The sequence below is a fragment of the Pleurodeles waltl genome, chromosome 9 (genome assembly GCF_031143425.1).
Source record: "Pleurodeles waltl isolate 20211129_DDA chromosome 9, aPleWal1.hap1.20221129, whole genome shotgun sequence".
NCBI lineage: Eukaryota > Metazoa > Chordata > Amphibia > Caudata > Salamandridae > Pleurodeles > Pleurodeles waltl.
The window spans coordinates 7,971,276-7,988,156 of NC_090448.1; the positions used below are offsets into that span (position 1 = coordinate 7,971,276).

General features: G+C 52.1%; 1 long non-coding RNA gene across 1 annotated transcript in view; it reads left to right on the forward strand.

Annotated features, from left to right (window-relative positions):
* LOC138258567 (uncharacterized) overlaps positions 1 to 16,656 on the forward strand; it is a 279,642-nt gene extending 262,986 nt beyond the window's left edge. Inside the window, exon 3 of the long non-coding RNA XR_011198420.1 lies at positions 16,518 to 16,656. This is a non-coding gene — a long non-coding RNA (uncharacterized lncRNA). The remainder of the gene's footprint in view (positions 1 to 16,517) is intronic.
* The last annotated feature ends 225 nt before the right edge of the window (positions 16,657 to 16,881 follow it).

Consider the following 16,881-nt stretch of genomic DNA (forward strand, 5'->3'; position numbering starts at 1 on the left):
AAGAGAGAGGGCTCAGCAGGGGCCAGTCTCGCTCCACGCACCGTACTCTGCACACCTGTCATCCAAAAGTGAGGGCTCAGCAGGGGCCAGTCTCGGACCACGCACCATACCATGCACACCTGTCATCCAAGAGAGAGGGCTCAGCAGTGGGGCCAGTCTTGCTCCACACAGCATACCATGCACACCTGTCATCCAAGAGAGAAGGCTCAGCAGGGGCCAGTCTCGATACACGCACCATACCATGCACACCTGTCATCCAAGAGAGAGGGCTCAGCAGGGGCCAGTCTGGCTCCATGCACCATACCATGCACACTTGTCATCCAAGAGAGAGGGCTCAGCAGGGGCCAGTCTCGCTCCACGCACCACACCATGCACACCTGTCATCCAAGAGAGAGGGCTCAGCAGTGGGGCCAGTCTCGCTCCACGCACCATACCATGCACACCTGTCATCCAAGAGAGAGGGCTCAGCAGGAGCCAGTCTCGCTCCACGCCCCATACCATGCACACCTGTCATCCAAGAGAGAGGGCTCAGCAGTGGGGCCAGTCTGGCTCCACACACCATACCATGCACACCTGTCATCCAAGAGAGAGGGCTCAGCAGTGGGGCCAGTCTCGCTCCACGCATCATACCATGCATCCATGAGAGAGGGCTCAGCAGTGGGGCCAGTCTCGCTTCTCGCTCCATGCACCATACCATGCACACCTGTCATCCAAAAGAGAGGGCTCAGCAGGGGCCAGTCTCACTCCACGCACCATACCATGTACACCTGTCATCCAAGAGTGAGGGCTCAGCAGTGGGACCAGTCTCGCTCCACGCACCATACCATGCACACCTGTCATCAAAGAGAGAGGGCTCAGCAGGGGCCAGTCTCGCTCCACGCACCATACCATGCACACCTGTCATCCAAGAGAGGGGGCTCAGCAGGGGCCAGTCTCGCTCCACTCACCATACCATGCACACCTGTCATCCAAGAGAGAGGGCTCAGCAGTGGGGCAAGTCTCGCTCCACACATCATACCATGCACACCTGTCATCCAAGAGAGAGGGCTCAGCAGAGGCCAGTCTGACTCCACGCACCATACCATGCACACCTGTCATCCAAGAGAGAGGGCTCAGCAGTGGGGCCAGTCTCGCTCCACGCACCATACCATGCACACCTGTCAACCAAGAGAGAGGGCTCAGCAGTGGGGCCAGTCTCGCTCCACGCACCATACCATGCACACCTGTCATCCAAGAGAGAGGGCTTAGCACGAGCCAGTCTCGCTCCACGCACCATACCATGCACACCTGTCATCCAAGAGAGAGGGCTCAGAAGTGGGGCCAGTCTCGCTTCTCTCTCCGCGCACCATACCATGCACACCTGTCATCCAAGAGAGAGGGCTCAGCAGTGGGGCCACTCTCGCTCCACACATCATACCATGCCCACCTGTCATCCAATAGAGAGGGCTCAGCAGGGGCCAGTCTCGTTCCACGCACCATACCATGCACACCTGTCATCCAAGAGAGAGGGCTCAGCAGGGGCCAGTCTGGCTCCACACACCATACCATGCACACCTGTCATCCAGGAGAGAGAGCTCAGCAGGGGCCAGTCTCGCTCCATGCACCATACCATGCACACCTGTCATCCAAGAGAGAGGGCTCAGCAGTGGGACCAGTCTCGCTCCACGCACCATACCATGCACACCTGTCATCCAAGAGAGAGGGCTCAGCAGTGGGACCAGTCTCGCTCCAGGCACCATACCATGCACACCTGTCATCCAAGAGAGAGGGCTCAGCAGTGGGGCCAGTCTCGCGCCACACACCATACTATGCACACTTGTCATCCAAGAGAGAGGGCTCAGCAGGGGCCAGTCTCACTCCACTCACCATACCATGCAGACCTGTCATCCAAGAGAGAGGGCTCAGCAGGGGCCAGTCTCGCTCCACGCACCATACCATGCACACCTGTCATCCAAGAGAGAGGGCTCAGCAGTGGGACCAGTCTCGCTCCACGCACCATACCATGCACACCTGTCATCCAAGAGAGAGGGATCAGCAGTGGGACCAGTCTCGCTCCAGGCACCATACCATGCACACCTGTCATCCAAGAGAGAGGGCTCAGCAGTGGGGCCAGTCTCGCGCCACACACCATACTATGCACACTTGTCATCCAAGAGAGAGGGCTCAGCAGGGGCCAGTCTCACTCCACTCACCATACCATGCAGACCTGTCATCCAAGAGAGAGGGCTCAGCAGGGGCCAGTCTCGCTCCACGCACCATACCATGCACACCTGTCATCCAAGAGAGAGGGCTCAGCAGAGGCCAGTCTGACTCCACGCACCATACCATGCACACCTGTCATCCAAGAGAGAGGGCTCAGCAGGGGCCAGTCTCGCTCCACGCACCATACTCTGCACACTTGTCATCCAAGAGAGAGGGCTCAGCAGGGGCCAGTCTCACTCCACGTACCATACCATGCACACCTGTCATCCAAGAGTGAGGGCTCAGCAGTGGGACCAGTCTCGCTCCACACAGCATACCATGCACACCTGTCATCCAAGAGAGAGGGCTCAGCAGTGGAGCCAGTCTCGCTCCACGCACCATACCATGCACACCTGTCATCCAAGAGAGAGGGCTCAGCAGGGGCCAGTCTCGCTCCACGCACCATACCATGCACACCTGTCATCCAAGAGAGAGGGCTCAGCAGTGGGGCCAGTCTCGCTCCACGCACCATACCATGCACACCTGTCATCCAAGAGAGAGGGCTCAGCAGGAGCCAGTCTCGCTCCACGCCCCATACCATGCACACCTGTCATCCAAGAGAGAGGGCTAAGCAGGGGCCAGTCTCGCTCCACGCACCATACCATGCACACCCGTCATCCAAGAGAGAGGGCTCAGCAGTGGGGCCAGTCTGGCTCCACACACCATACCATGCACACCTGTCATCCAAGAGAGAGGGCTCAGCAGTGGGGCCAGTCTCGCTCCACGCATCATACCATGCATCCATGAGAGAGGGCTCAGCAGTGGGGCCAGTCTCGCTTCTCGCTCCATGCACCATACCATGCACACCTGTCATCCAAAAGAGAGGGCTCAGCAGGGGCCAGTCTTGCTCCACGCACCATACCATGCACACCTGTCATCCAAGAGAGAGGGCTCAGCAGTGGAGCCAGTCTCGCTCCACGCACCATACCATGCACACCTGTCATCCAAGAGAGAGGGCTCAGCAGGGGCCAGTCTCGCTCCACGCACCATACCGTGCACACCTGTCATCCAAGAGAGAGGGCTCAGCAGTGGGGCCAGTCTCGCTCCACTCACCATACCATGCACACCTGTCATCCAAGAGAGAGGGCTCAGCAGTGGGGCAAGTCTCGCTCCACACACCATACCATGCACACCTGTCATCCAAGAGAGAGGGCTCAGCAGAGGCCAGTCTGACTCCACGCACCATACCATGCACACCTGTCATCCAAGAGAGAGGGCTCAGCAGTGGGGCCAGTCTCGCTCCACGCACCATACCATTCACACCTGTCAACCAAGAGAGAGGGCTCAGCAGTGGGGCCAGGCTCGCTCCACGCACCATACCATGCACACCTGTCATCCAAGAGAGAGGGCTTAGCAGGGGCCAGTCTCACTCCACGCACCATACCATGCACACCTGTCATCCAAGAGAGAGGGCTCAGCAGGGGCCAGTCTCGCTCCACGCACCATACCATGCACACCTGTCATCCAAGAGAGAGGGCTCAGCAGTGGAGCCAGTCTCGCTGCACGCACCATACCATGCACAACTGTCATCCAAGAGAGAGGGCTCAGCAGTGGGACCAGTCTCGCTCCACGCACCATACCATGCACACCTGTCATCCAAGAGAGAGGGCTCAGCAGTGGTCAGGCTCGCTCCAAGCACCATACCATGCACACCTGTCATCCAAGAGAGAGGGCTAAGCAGGGGCCAGTCTGGCTCCACGCACCATACCATGGACACCTGTCATCCAAGAGAGAGGGCTATGCAGGGGCCAGTCTCGCTGCACGCACCATACCATGCACACCTGTCATCCAAGAGAGAGGGCTCAGCAGTGGGACCAGTCTCGCTCCACGCACCATACCATGCACACCTGTCATTCAAGAGAGAGGGCTCAGCATTGGGGCCAGTCTCGCTCCATGCACCATACCATGGACACCTGTCATCCAAGACAGAGGGCTCAGCAGTGGGGCCAGTCTCGCTCCACGCACCATACCATGCACACCTGTCATCCAAGAGAGAGTGCTCAGCAGTGGGGCCAGTCTCGCTCCATGCACCATACCATGCATCCAAGAAAGAGGGCTCAGCAGTGGGGCCAGTCTCGCTCCACACACCATACCATGCACACCTGTCATCCAAGAGAGAGGGCTCAGCAGGGGCCAGTCTCGCTTCACGCACCATAACATGCACACCTGTCATCCAAGAGAGAGGGCTCAGCAGTGGGGCCAGTCTCGCTCCACGCACCATACTCTGCACACGTGTCATCTGAGAGAAAGCTGTGACAGGAGAGGCTAGTTCATGTACACACCCAAACACACACACCTGTCATTTGAGAGTGAGGTTTGACAGGAGAGGCTAGTCCATGTACACACCCTAGTACATACACTCGTCACCTGAGAGAGAGGACTTAGTGGAGAAGCAGTCTCTCTCCACACACCCTACTATGCAAACCTGTCAAGTGATAGATCTGGAAGTAGAGGGCAGTCAAAGTACACACCATACTACGCACTCCTATTATGTGAGAAAGAGGTGTGGAAAGAGAAGGCAGTTCATGTAGACACCCTACTACGCACACCTCTCATGTAAGAGAGAGGTGTGAGGGAAGAGTCCAATCTCTCCTCACACGCTGCTACGCACACCCATTACCCAAGAGAGGGGTCTCACTGGAGAGGCCAGTCCTTCCATACACACTATTACGTAAAGCTGTCATCTGAGACAGAGGTCTGTGTGGAGAGGCCGGTCTCCCCTCACATCCTACTATACACATCCATCGTCCAAGAGTGGGGTCTCAGTGGAGAGGCCAGTCTCTCCACACATAATACCACGTATATCTGTCATCTGAGACAGAGGTCTGTGTGGAGAGGCCAGTCTCTCCACACACCCTACTACTCACAACTGTCATGTAAGAGATAGGTTTCAGTGGAAAACATACTCCATCCGCATACTACTATTTCCCTAGAAATTTGTTGCCATCCCGCAAGATTCTTGCAAGATTAGCTCACAGACGCCAGGGAGCGAAGCTTTCTGCATTGACATGCGTGATCTCGTGAGAGGCTCACAAGACCTCAGGGAAAATTGCTGGGCCTGCCACAAGGTGTTTTACGATCCCGTGAGAGTCTCACAAGATCGTATGAGGTAAATTTTAAAAAGGGCCAAGGCTGAAACAGTAGTTACCATTTTTATTACATGGTTTAAGAAATGCTGTCATATGACTGGGTACAGACCCAGAGATAGCTCAGATTGTTCTTGGTGATCTGGAGGAGAAGGGAGCCTGTTGGAGTTGTTCTCAACAGAGGTGACTGAGTTTGGATCTGAGACAGACTGATGTCTTCAGCTGTATGCAGGAAACTGCTCTCAGTTCAGGCAATTAAAAGTATACTTGATGAACTTTGTTGAGGACTGTCAGTAAGTGCACTACTGTTGGTTTTATAAAGGTGTAGTGAGCCAAAAGCTACTCGTATAGGTGCCTGTTTTTTTATATAGATTTGGAGAGGTGGAGTTTAGAATGTAGAGAGATATCACCAAATGGACATTGTGTTAAAAAAATGAAATGTTAAATCTGTTTTTAGTCCTAAGTAAAAGAGTCAGGTGGTCATTATGACAATGGCGGTGACTACTTAAGTGGCGGTAATATCGCCAACAGGCTGGCTGTAATTACTGCCAAATTATGACCATGGCGGTGATAACTCCCATAGACAGCCAATGTACCACACCAACCGCCAGGGTGTTAACACCACTGACCACAGCGGCAGCCATCAACAGCCAGGCGGAAGCCGAGGTACCACCCACCATATTATGACATAGCAATCCACCACAATTTCTGGGGCGATAACAACGCCATCAAAAGCCTGGCGGAATCACTGCACAGAAGACGAAAGACTCACATTCAGGGACACAGAGGAGACCACAGCCGCCATGGAACCGGAACTACCCGATGCTCTTTTTCCCATGCTCCACCTGGAACGCTGACAAAGATGACAACGGTGAGTACAGCCACCTAGCACACAAGGGAGGGAGGGAGGAAAAGGAGAGTGACACACATACACGCACAACACACCATTCGCACACACACCATCTACACAACCAGCTGCAGAGTAAAACCAGTGTCACAGGACTCACATCATAATAATGCAATTTGATGCTAACAGCCACCATATTGTCTATGTGAAAAACAATAGGAGTAAATGTCCAGAAAGGGCCAATGGCCAGTCCAAAGTACAAAAGGCCCACATGGCCACAGGGCACAGTCCAAGCCCCAACTTGTTTCCTGACAATATCTGCATTACACTGTGCAGAGGCATCATGTTGTGCAGGCACCTCAGGGGGAACGGGTGCGGGGGGGGCACCTCAGCTGAAGTGGGGAACTTGCCCACTGGCTCTGGAAGGGGCTCCATGCCCATTTCTCTTTGCTGGGGAGTGCAAGGTCACAGTCTCTGAGATGGGGAACTTGCCCACTCATTCTGAAGAGGGCCCCTTGCCCATTTCTCTTTACTGGGGAGTGCAAGGTCACAGTCTCTGAGGTGGGGAACTTGTCCACTGGTTCTGGAGGGTGCTAATTGTAGAACAGTCCCTGGAGGGTTGCCTACATGCCCTCAGCTGGAGGTGAGGGCTCCTTGCCCATTGCTGATGGAGGTGTTACCCTGCCTGTCTCTGCTGGAGATGAGGGCTCCTTGCCCACTGCTGGTGGAGGTGTAACCCTGCCTGTCTCTGCTGGAGGTGAGGGCTCCTTGCCCACTGCTGGTGGAGTGGGCCTCTTGCCTCTCTTTGTTGGTGGAGTGGGAACCTTCCCTTTTTTGGGTGGTGGAGTGGGATTCTTCCCTTTCTTGGGTGGTGGAGTGTGATCCTTCCCTTGTTTGTGTGGTGGAGTGGGAACCTTCCCTTTCTTGCCTCCACGACTAGGAGGTGCCTCCACTGTCCCTGTCTCATGTCCCTTGGGTTTCACCACCCTAGTCCTCCCTTTTCTGAGGCAGAGGTGTGCTCACAGTAGGAGTGGCAGCCGTCATACTCTGGGGCCCCTTCATGCCAGCAGCTGTTGATTTGATGGGAGCAGTGGCAGACTGTTTGGCTGAGGTGCTGGGCTGGGTTGCTGGGACCCTGCTCTTACGGGCAGAACCGGGGGGTGGAGGTGGAGGGAAGAGGTCAAGTTGGGCAAGGAAAAGCTTCTTAGGGACGGTGGGGTGGGATGAGGGAGGAGGGATGGTAGTGGATGTTGAGGCAGTGGTTGTTGGAGGTGTACGTCTGATGGATTTGGGTGCAGGTGCATGGGCAGTGAGCTGATGTGAGGTGGATGGCTGTTGGGAGTCTAAGAGCGTGCGTTTGTGTCTCTTGGGGGGGCAGAGAGGGTAGGAGAGGACACAGGGGATCCCTGGATGGATGTTGTGGAGGTGTCTGCTAGTGAGGTGTGTCTGCTGCTTGGTGTGGTGATGGTGGTCGTGGCTGTTGATGTAGTGCATGCAGGTGTGAGTGCGGATGTGACTGTGAGGGAGGAGGAGGAGGAGGACACAGTGGAGGCAGTGGAGGTTGTCGTGTGTGCAACTGTCTGTTGTTTGTGTGAGTGCTTGTGGCCTGAAGTGTGCTGCCTGTGTTTGTCTGTGCCACTCTTGTGTGATGTTTTGTGAGCATGCTTGTCTGTATGTGTGCAATGGATGGGTTGGGGTTGAGGAGACTGGGAAGTGGTAGTTGGAGGGGGGAACGGTAGAAACAGGGACTCTGGCTGCCATCAGAGAGGAGGCCAATACAACGTGTATGCCCTCAAGGAATGCATTGCATTGCTGCATCTGGGATGCCAGCCCCTGGATGACATTCGCAATGGTTGACTGCCCTACAGAGGTGGTTCTCAGGAGGTCAATAGCCTCCTCACTCAGGGCCGCAGAGCTCACTGGGGCAGGACCTCAGGTACGCGGGCAACTCGGTGGGGGGCTACTGGGAGGGCGGTACTGTTACAGGGGTGGTAGCTGTACCTGTAGCTTGGGTGGTCCCAGAGGTGTCCGCCACCACTAGGGAGCTTCCATCAGAGGAGGAATCAGAGTCAGTGTTGTCACCGTGGTGCTCCCCTCACCCTCCGTCCCTCTGGCTCTCTTGGCGTCGGTGGACTCTGCCTCCTGGGTCCTGTGTGATGCAGCTCCCTCTGTCGCTGGTGCCCCTGCTGTTCTGCCAGATAATGCTAATGCACACATGGACAGGATAACAGAGGAAAAAAAGTGGGGGAGAAAAGGGGAGCACTGGGTCCATTACAGCACCAACACCACAGTTGGCATACACTTTACCATCACACACAGGCATCAGGATTGTGCACTATGCACCAGAATGGCATTCAATTGGCTAGGTGCCACAGCAAGATGAGAGCCAACCACAGCCAACTGCACCCCTCCTGGGACCCACAAAGCCCTGTCTGACATGGAATGCAACCTAGCTAGGTTACCAGATTTTGCAATTCACCTATTTCCCTTGAGCTGGACCACACTGCCATGTCTGACCTGGCATTAGGGGCACCCACTAACTGAAACCCACCACCAGGATAGTATGCCACCTACCAATAATTGTTGTTGCACCCACTGTACTCACCCCCTTGTGGCTGCTGAGATGCCCTCAAGCTCCCATCCAGCTCTGGGTAGGCAACTGCCAGTATGCAGGCCATCAGGGGGGCCAGGTTCCAACGGGCACCCTTCCCTCATTGGGAGGCCATCCCCAGCTGGGCCTCCGCTAACTTCCGGGCCCAGCATCTCAGGTCCTCCAACCGTTTCCGACAGTGGGTGCTCTGCCTGCCATAGACCCCCAGGGTCCGCACGTCCTTGGCGATGTCACGCCACAATCCCTTTTTCTGATAGGCGCTGACCTGCAGAGGTAATACAGACAGGAGTACACCATTACACATACAATCCAGCCTGTCACACATATGACCCACAAATCCCATTTTCATCTCCATTGGCACACACATCACCCGGCACACACCATGTACACTAACACTAGCCGTATCACCCCCTCAAATGACACGATGCTTGCATACACATCTCCATGCAACCTTGTCACATGCATCATGCCCAAGGTGTACTCACCAGTTGGTCTGGAGGCCCATACAGCTGTCCATACTGGGGTAGGACCCCATCCACCAAGTGCTCCAACTCCTTCGAAGTGAAGGCCGGGGTCCTCTTCCCGGTCACACGGGCCATGGCAGGATCCAGACACAGGTCACAGCAGCACATGCAGGGGCATATTTATACTCCGTTTGTGCCGAATTTGCGTAGTTTTTTTCGACGCAAATTCGGTGCAAAAACAACACCATATTTATACTTTGCCGTTAGACGCGTCTAGCGCCAAAGTATGAGGAATGAGCTTCATTTTTTTGCGTGAACGCCTTCCTTGCGTTAATGAGATGCAAGGTAGGTGTTCCCGTCTAAAAAAATGACTACGACGCAAATGCGTCGTATTTATACTCCCGGGCAAAAATCACGCCCAGGAGTGGGCGGGGCAAAAAACCCCGCATTTGCGCCTCTTTTTAACGCCTGGGTCAGGGCAGGCGTTAAGGGACCTGTGGGCTCAAAATGAGCCCACAGCTGCCCTCCCATGCCCCCAGGGACCCCTCCTGCCACCCTTGCCCACCCCAGGAGGACACCCAAGGATGGAGGGACCCATCCCAGGGACATTCAGGTAAGTTCAGGTAAGTATAATTTTTTATTTTAAAAAAAAGAAATTTTGGCATAGGGGGGCCTGATTTGTGCCCCCCTACATGCCACAATGCCCAATGACCATGCCCAGGGGACATAAGTCCCCTGGGCATGGCCATTGGGCAAGGGGGCATGACTCCTGTCTTTACTAAGACAGGAGTCATGTAAATGGCGTTTGGGCGTCGTTAAAAATGGCGCAAATCGGGTGGAGGCGATTTTTTTGCCTCTACCTGACTTGCCCCATTTTAAGACGCCCTAACGCCATTTTCCCCAACGCCGGCGCTGCCTGGTGTACGTGGTTTTTTTCCACGCACACCAGGCAGCGCCGGTCTGCTAGCGCCGGCTAACGCCATTCAATAAATACGGCGCCCGCATGGCGCTTCAGAATGGCGTTAGTCGGCGCTAATTTTTTTGACGCAAAAGTTTTGCGTCAAAAAGTATAAATATGGCCCGCAGTGTAGGTGTTGTCCTGTGGAAAGTCAGGAATCAAGTGAGGTTATAAACAGAAAATGGCGGTCATGTCTGCGACGGTGCACACCGTCACTGCTGCCAGTGATCCCCATTAGCCACTGTACTCCATAGAGCCCCATATTTATCCAATGAGGAATAGCACGGCGGTGCAAGATCGCCTTCCGCCATAGCAGCCAACACCGGCGGAGTTACCTCACTTCCACCTGTCCCTACATACAGGACAGGCGGTCGCCATTTTATGGTGGTGGACAACATTCAGATAGTCGAGATCTGCGTCATTACTATAAAATGCACATACATTGCCATTCCCATTGTCCCATCACACTAATGCTCTATTTACACTGAGGTGGTGGTTCCACTGTTCAAATTGTGACACCCTACTCACTCTTGTGTCCCTTAGATACCTACTGCGGATGAATCGGAGGAGGAGACAAGACCCTGTGTACAGACCCCCTATGGACTTGGCTGCACTGGAGGACAGGCACATAATACTTACCTATGGACTGGACAGGGCCACTATCACAGAGCTGTGTGCTTAATTGGAGCCTGATCTGATATCAGCTATCAGTCCTCCCACTGGGATCCCCCCTCTTGTGCAAGTTCTATCACTGCTCCATTTCCTGGCAACTGGTTCTTTCCAAGTGACAGTGGGCTTGGCAGCAGGAATGTCACATCCAATGTTTTCAATAGTGCTGGCAAGGGTTTTGTCTGCCTTGGTCAAAAAAATGTGCAGCTACATTTCTTTCCCCCAGGCGGACGATTTGGCCACTGTGAAAGCGGGATTCTATGCAATGGACATATTCCCAACATTATTGTATTTGTCCCCCCACGCCACAATGAACAGGTGTTCAGGAATCTGAAGAGTTTCCACTCACTCAATGTGCTAATGGTGTACCTGGCGGACCAGTATATCTCCCTCATCACTGGCAAGTATCCTGGGCCAGTGCATGACGCCTTCATCCTGAGGAATAGCAGCATCCCAAATGTGATAGCACAACTACAGAGGCACAGAGTGTGGCTAATAGGTGAGGCTGTGCCCCACCCAATGTATGTCAGTGTATGCCTTCTGGTGTTGACCCCATATTATTGTGTAAGGCTAATGCTTGTTCCTCAATGCTTGCAGGTGACTCTGGCTACCCAAACCTATCGTGGCTCCTGACGCTTGTGAGGGATGCCATAACAGGGGCTGAGAATCAGTATAATGATGCACATGGGCAAACCAGGCGTTTCATCGAACGTATCTTCGGCCTCCTGAAGGCCAGGTTCAGATGCCTCCATCTGACAGGTGGATCCCTGTGCTGCTCACCTGAGAAGGTCTGCCAGATAGTGGTGGCATATTGCATGTTGCACAACCTGGCCCTCAGACAACATGTGCCTTATCTGCAGGAGGAGAAGACTGGACATGCCCCTGTGGCAACAGTAGACCCTGAGGACAGTGAGGTTGAGGAGGTAGAGGATGAGGATGTGGTCAACAGAACATCAGTTAAATGTCAATACCTCCAATGACACACAGGTGAGACAGTGCAACTGACCATTCCTCTGACTATTGGTGTTTTCAGTGTGTCTGTAGCAGGATGGCATTCATTTCCTTTGCATCTCAACTTACTGTCACCTATGGCTTGTCATTTCGCAGATGTTGGTGTTATAACAACTGTGTACTGATTGGATGACTAGAGAAAGCTACAGGTCATTATTTCTATGCTATCACAGTGTTCAGATCATTTGCACAAGATGAGACTGTTTCCATTATTGCACATTTTCATCACATAAAACACTATCACTCAAGTTGTGTTCAAGGGTGTTTATTTTAGTGCAAATTATAGACGGAAAAGTGCAATGGAATGGGGTGACGGTAGAGGTAAGTCCAGGGTATTGTTCCAGTCTGTTTGTAGCACAAGCCCAGTGTCCAAGGGGCCATAGGAAGGGGAGCAAAGGCAGTTCAAAGTGGACAATGTGACAGGGTGGGACACAAGGGGGACATTCAGGAGGGTCTCATTTCCTGGCGGTGGTCTTGGTCTTGGCAAGTGTCTCTGGCTTCTCTCTGGCTCACAGGGAACATTTGCGGGGCGGTTCACCTTCTGCAGGTGGAGGAGTGTTGGTGGCCTGTGGGTCCTGTGGCAGGGCCTCCTGTCCTCTAGCTGCAGAAGATGTGGATGGCTGGTCAGTAGACTGGCTAGTGGTAGGGGCTCGATGGTGTGCTGTCCATTCCCTCTTGATGTTGGCCATATCAGCCAGCACCCCTGCTATTGAGACCATGGTGGTGTTGAGGGCCAGTAAATCTTCCTGATCTCCTGATGGTGTTCCTCCTGCAGCCGCTTGGTCTCCTGCATGTAGGTAAGGATCTGGCCCATCATGTCCTGGGATTGTTGGTAAGCCCCCAGGACATTAGTGAATGTCTCCTGGAGAGTCAGTTCCCTGGGCCTGTCCTCCGTGTGTCCCTGTCCCCCTGTGCTTGTGTCCCCTGAACGGTGTGCCCACTGCCACTGACCCCAGGACCCTGATTGTCCTGGGTGTGAGGTGTGGACTGGGGTCCCTGTACACGTGGGCACACTGTTGATTGACGTGTCCTTGGGACAGAGGTGTAGGGACGTTGGGTGGGTGCTGTGGTGTTGGATACTGAGGTGGGAGGCTTTGTGGTGGACTGAGAGTGGGCTGGAGTTGTCGACCGACCAGCGGCCCCTGATGGGCCAGGGAGTTCATCCAGATCCTGAAGTTCAGAGTTACTGTCATCACTGGGGGCATCTTCTTTTGGGGGACTGGTTTGTTGTGGCACCTCCTCTCTGCTGACATTGGCTGGGGCACCTGTGGGGATGTAAGTGATGTATTATGCTTCATGTCTGTGACATATTGTACATCCCTAGCTTCCCATCTATCGCTGCTGTTGCCCTGCCACCTTTGTTTGTGTATGGTGATGTATTGTGTGATTGTTAGTATTCCGTGCTGTGCATGCTTTGGTGATGGTTGTACATGCAGGGCTCGGAGGGCTGTCCATGCATTGGTATGGCATGCAGGGCTTGGCATTGGGGTTGGTCACATGTGTAGGTGCACTGTGTGGGATTGAGTGGAGTGATGGGAGTCATGGTGAGGCGGTAAGATGGCATGCAGATATGGGGGAATGATAGGTTGTAAATGTTGACTCACCAGTGTCCAGTCCTCCAGCTACTCCAGTGAGTCCCTCATGATGCAGTAATGCCAAGACTTGCTCCTCCCATGCTGTGAGCTGTGGGGAAGGAGGCGGGGGTCCACCTCCAGTCCTCTGTATGGCGAGCTGGTGCCTTGCTGCAATGGAACGTACCTTCCCCTGTAGGTCGTTCCACCTCTTCCTGATGTCGTCCCTTGTTTTTGGATGCTGTCCCATGGCGTTCACCTTGTCCACGATTCTCCGCCATAGTTCCATCTTCCTTGCAATGGATATCTGCTGTACCTGTGCTCCAAACAGCTGTGGCTCTACCCTGACTATTTCCTCCACCATGACCCGCAACTCCTCATCAGTGAAACAGGGGTACCTTAGTGGGGACATGGGTGTTGTGTTGTGTGGTGTGTGTGATGTGCAGAGGGTGTTGAGTAATGTGGAGGGGTGTTGGATGTGGGGTGACTGACGGATGAATGGGTGTTTGTGGTGTGTGTGTGTGTGTGTGTAGTTGTCTCTTTGATATTCGTGTCTGTCTTGTGGCAATTTTTTGTGTTCGGAAAGGGTTTTGGGTAATGTGGGTGTGTGTTTTATAATGCTGTGGGTGGGTGGGTATGGTGTGTGTATCAGTGTCAGGTGTGTGTTTTTAACATGGGCCAATGTTGTGTGGTTTGTATTTGGGTGGCCATTCAGACTGCGCCGGTGTGTACCGCCAATGGTTTACCACCGTTGAATGTCCGCTGTCGTGATTTGCGAGTCATAATGTGGTGGGCGTTGTTTTGTTGGGGTAACGGTATGGGTGGTGGTACTGACACTTTAACTCTGACCATTGGTCTGACGGATATGTGTTTGTGGCAGTGTTCTGTCGGTTTGGTGTGTGTGTGTCATAATATGGCAAACAGATGTTCGTCTCCGCGATGGTATGTTGGCGGCCATCACCGCGGCGGTAAACGGGATTTACCGCCATTGTCATAATGAGGGCCACAGTGTTTGTGAAAAGATAAAAGAAAGAATATGTAGTCTGTTAATAAGAAGCCTGATGTAACTTTACTGATCAGTAAAGTTGAATCAGGATCCCCCACAAACCCTTTCCCTCTGAACATGCTATCTAAGGGACTGCAAGTACTTCTCCCCTCCATAGTTACTTTGATGAATTCATCAGTAAGGATGGGGACTGTCCCAAAAAAGTGGAAACACGTAGTGATAAGACCGCTGTTGAAGAAGGCTCATCTTGATCCTTCCATACCAGGCAACTATCAACCTATTTCCCTATTACCAGGGAAAGGGAAATTACTGGAAAAGCATGTGAACCATACACTCTCAGGCTCTTTAGAAGACTACCACCTGTTACACCCCACTCTAATGGGCTTCCGTGCGCAGCACAGCACTGAATCAGCACTCTTAGTAGTGACGGAGGTGCTTAGAGGATTACTCGACCCAGGAGGCCCTGAGGCCATTCTTCTTTTAGATCTAAGTGTGGCGTTTGACACCGTTGAATATATCACCCTGGTGGGAAGGTTCAAAGAAGTGGGGATCCAATACACCGCCTTGGAGTGGCTTATCTCCTTTGTGGAAAATAGGACCATCCAGGTAATGAAAAATATATGTTTTTTCAGATATAATGCCGTAAAAATGTGGGGTCCCTCAGGGCTCTTCTCTGAGTCCCACCATGTTTAACATCTATATGCATGCACTTGCCAAGATAGTACAAGAATTTGGGCTATTCTTGGTCTCATATGCGGACGATACTCAATTGGTGATCTCTTTTGTAAACAGCCCCAACTTGCGAAATCACCTCCTAGTGCCATGTTTGGAGAAAGTGGCAGACTGGATGGCCAGCTGTTGTCTGAAACTAAATGAGGAGAAGACAGAGTTAAAAATCCTCCTATTCAGCCCATGATCAGTTGTCCCAGATGTATAGGACACCCTCCAGTTCTCAGCTCCACAATAAAGAGTCTGGGATTGCGACTGGACCAGTCTTTAACCAAGGAAGTCCAGGTGAATACATTTGCAGCAACTTGCTTTGGGCCGCTCTGAACAATTCAGAAAATATTGGATCTCATTACAGAAAAGTCCAAAAGGACAGTGATTTAATCCTTAGTGGCCTCCCAAATAGATTATGGAAATTCACTGTTCTTAGGTCTCTCCAAAATATATCTTGAAAAAACTCCAGATGGTCCAAAATACAGCAACCAGACTACTGCACAAAATCCCAAAGCTGAGAACCAGTGAAGAAGGATTTAAGAAGTATTCAGTGGCTACAGGTTGATGCAAGAATCACATTTAAAGCATTATGCCTGGTGCATAAAGCCATTCATGACAAGGGCTCCGTGAAGAACAGAAACCTCTTTTCCTCCTATGTCCCAAGCAGATCTCAAAGATCATCCCATTAGCAGTTTCTGAGTGTCCCGAAAGTTAGTAAGTCCAGTTGGGGAGGGAGATCCTTCCTTTACCTAGTCCCCAAACTTTGGAACTCTATGCCTCTTTAGTTAAGGCAGATGGATCCAAAATGCACTTTCAGGAAAAAACAGAAGGCTTGGCTTCCCCCCCCAATAATTTTTACCTCAGTCACACCTCCTACGGTCAGTAGCTTCTTATTTATCGCTGGGAAGCCCTTGGGCAGCCATGCACGCTATAAATATTATAACATAACAAGGCTTAGTGTTTTATGAAAATTACTGTACACATATTTCACCCCTATGAGATGTTTGAGTGGAGATATTGCTGTTCCTAGAGCAAGTCACTGTGCTCATTGTTAGGAAAGGTGTGTATAGAGGAATGCTTTACTTTATAAACTGTTATGGAACCAATATTGATGGCATGCTATAATTTAATTGTGAAAAATATGCACTGGTTGAGGGTGTTGAGTTCTTCACAACAAAAGAATATGAAGTTAGTGGTACAGTACATATAACTATGTAATTGTGGGTGAAAAATGTAAAAAAGAAAACGTAGGAGTATATAGTGATGTATTACTGTTATCAAATATTGATCAGTATGTAACTTTTAAGTGTATTCGTTTGCTTGTCTTTTTTAGGTGGAAAACGGAAAACACAAGTTATGAAAAACAGAAGTATTATATCAGAATATATGGAGGAAGAAACAAAAATTGTTCACTTTGGAAGAAAGAGGAAACAGTAATTCTGTGGAAAGTCAGGAAAAACATTAAATGCACAACTGATGTTGTTGATACTGCCTAATGCAACATTTGTACCATTGGAGAAGCTTGTTCTGTGTAGCTCTACTTGTTTTCGATGACAAAATGATCTGCATACTTAGACAGCAAAAGGTGCTTTATTTGCAAAAGGAGGGTTGTTATCTGCTTGAGCAGGTGTAGATTCCTGTAATGGTGTAACACACTTCACAATAACAACTATAGAACGGTTGTGGTATAATTTACT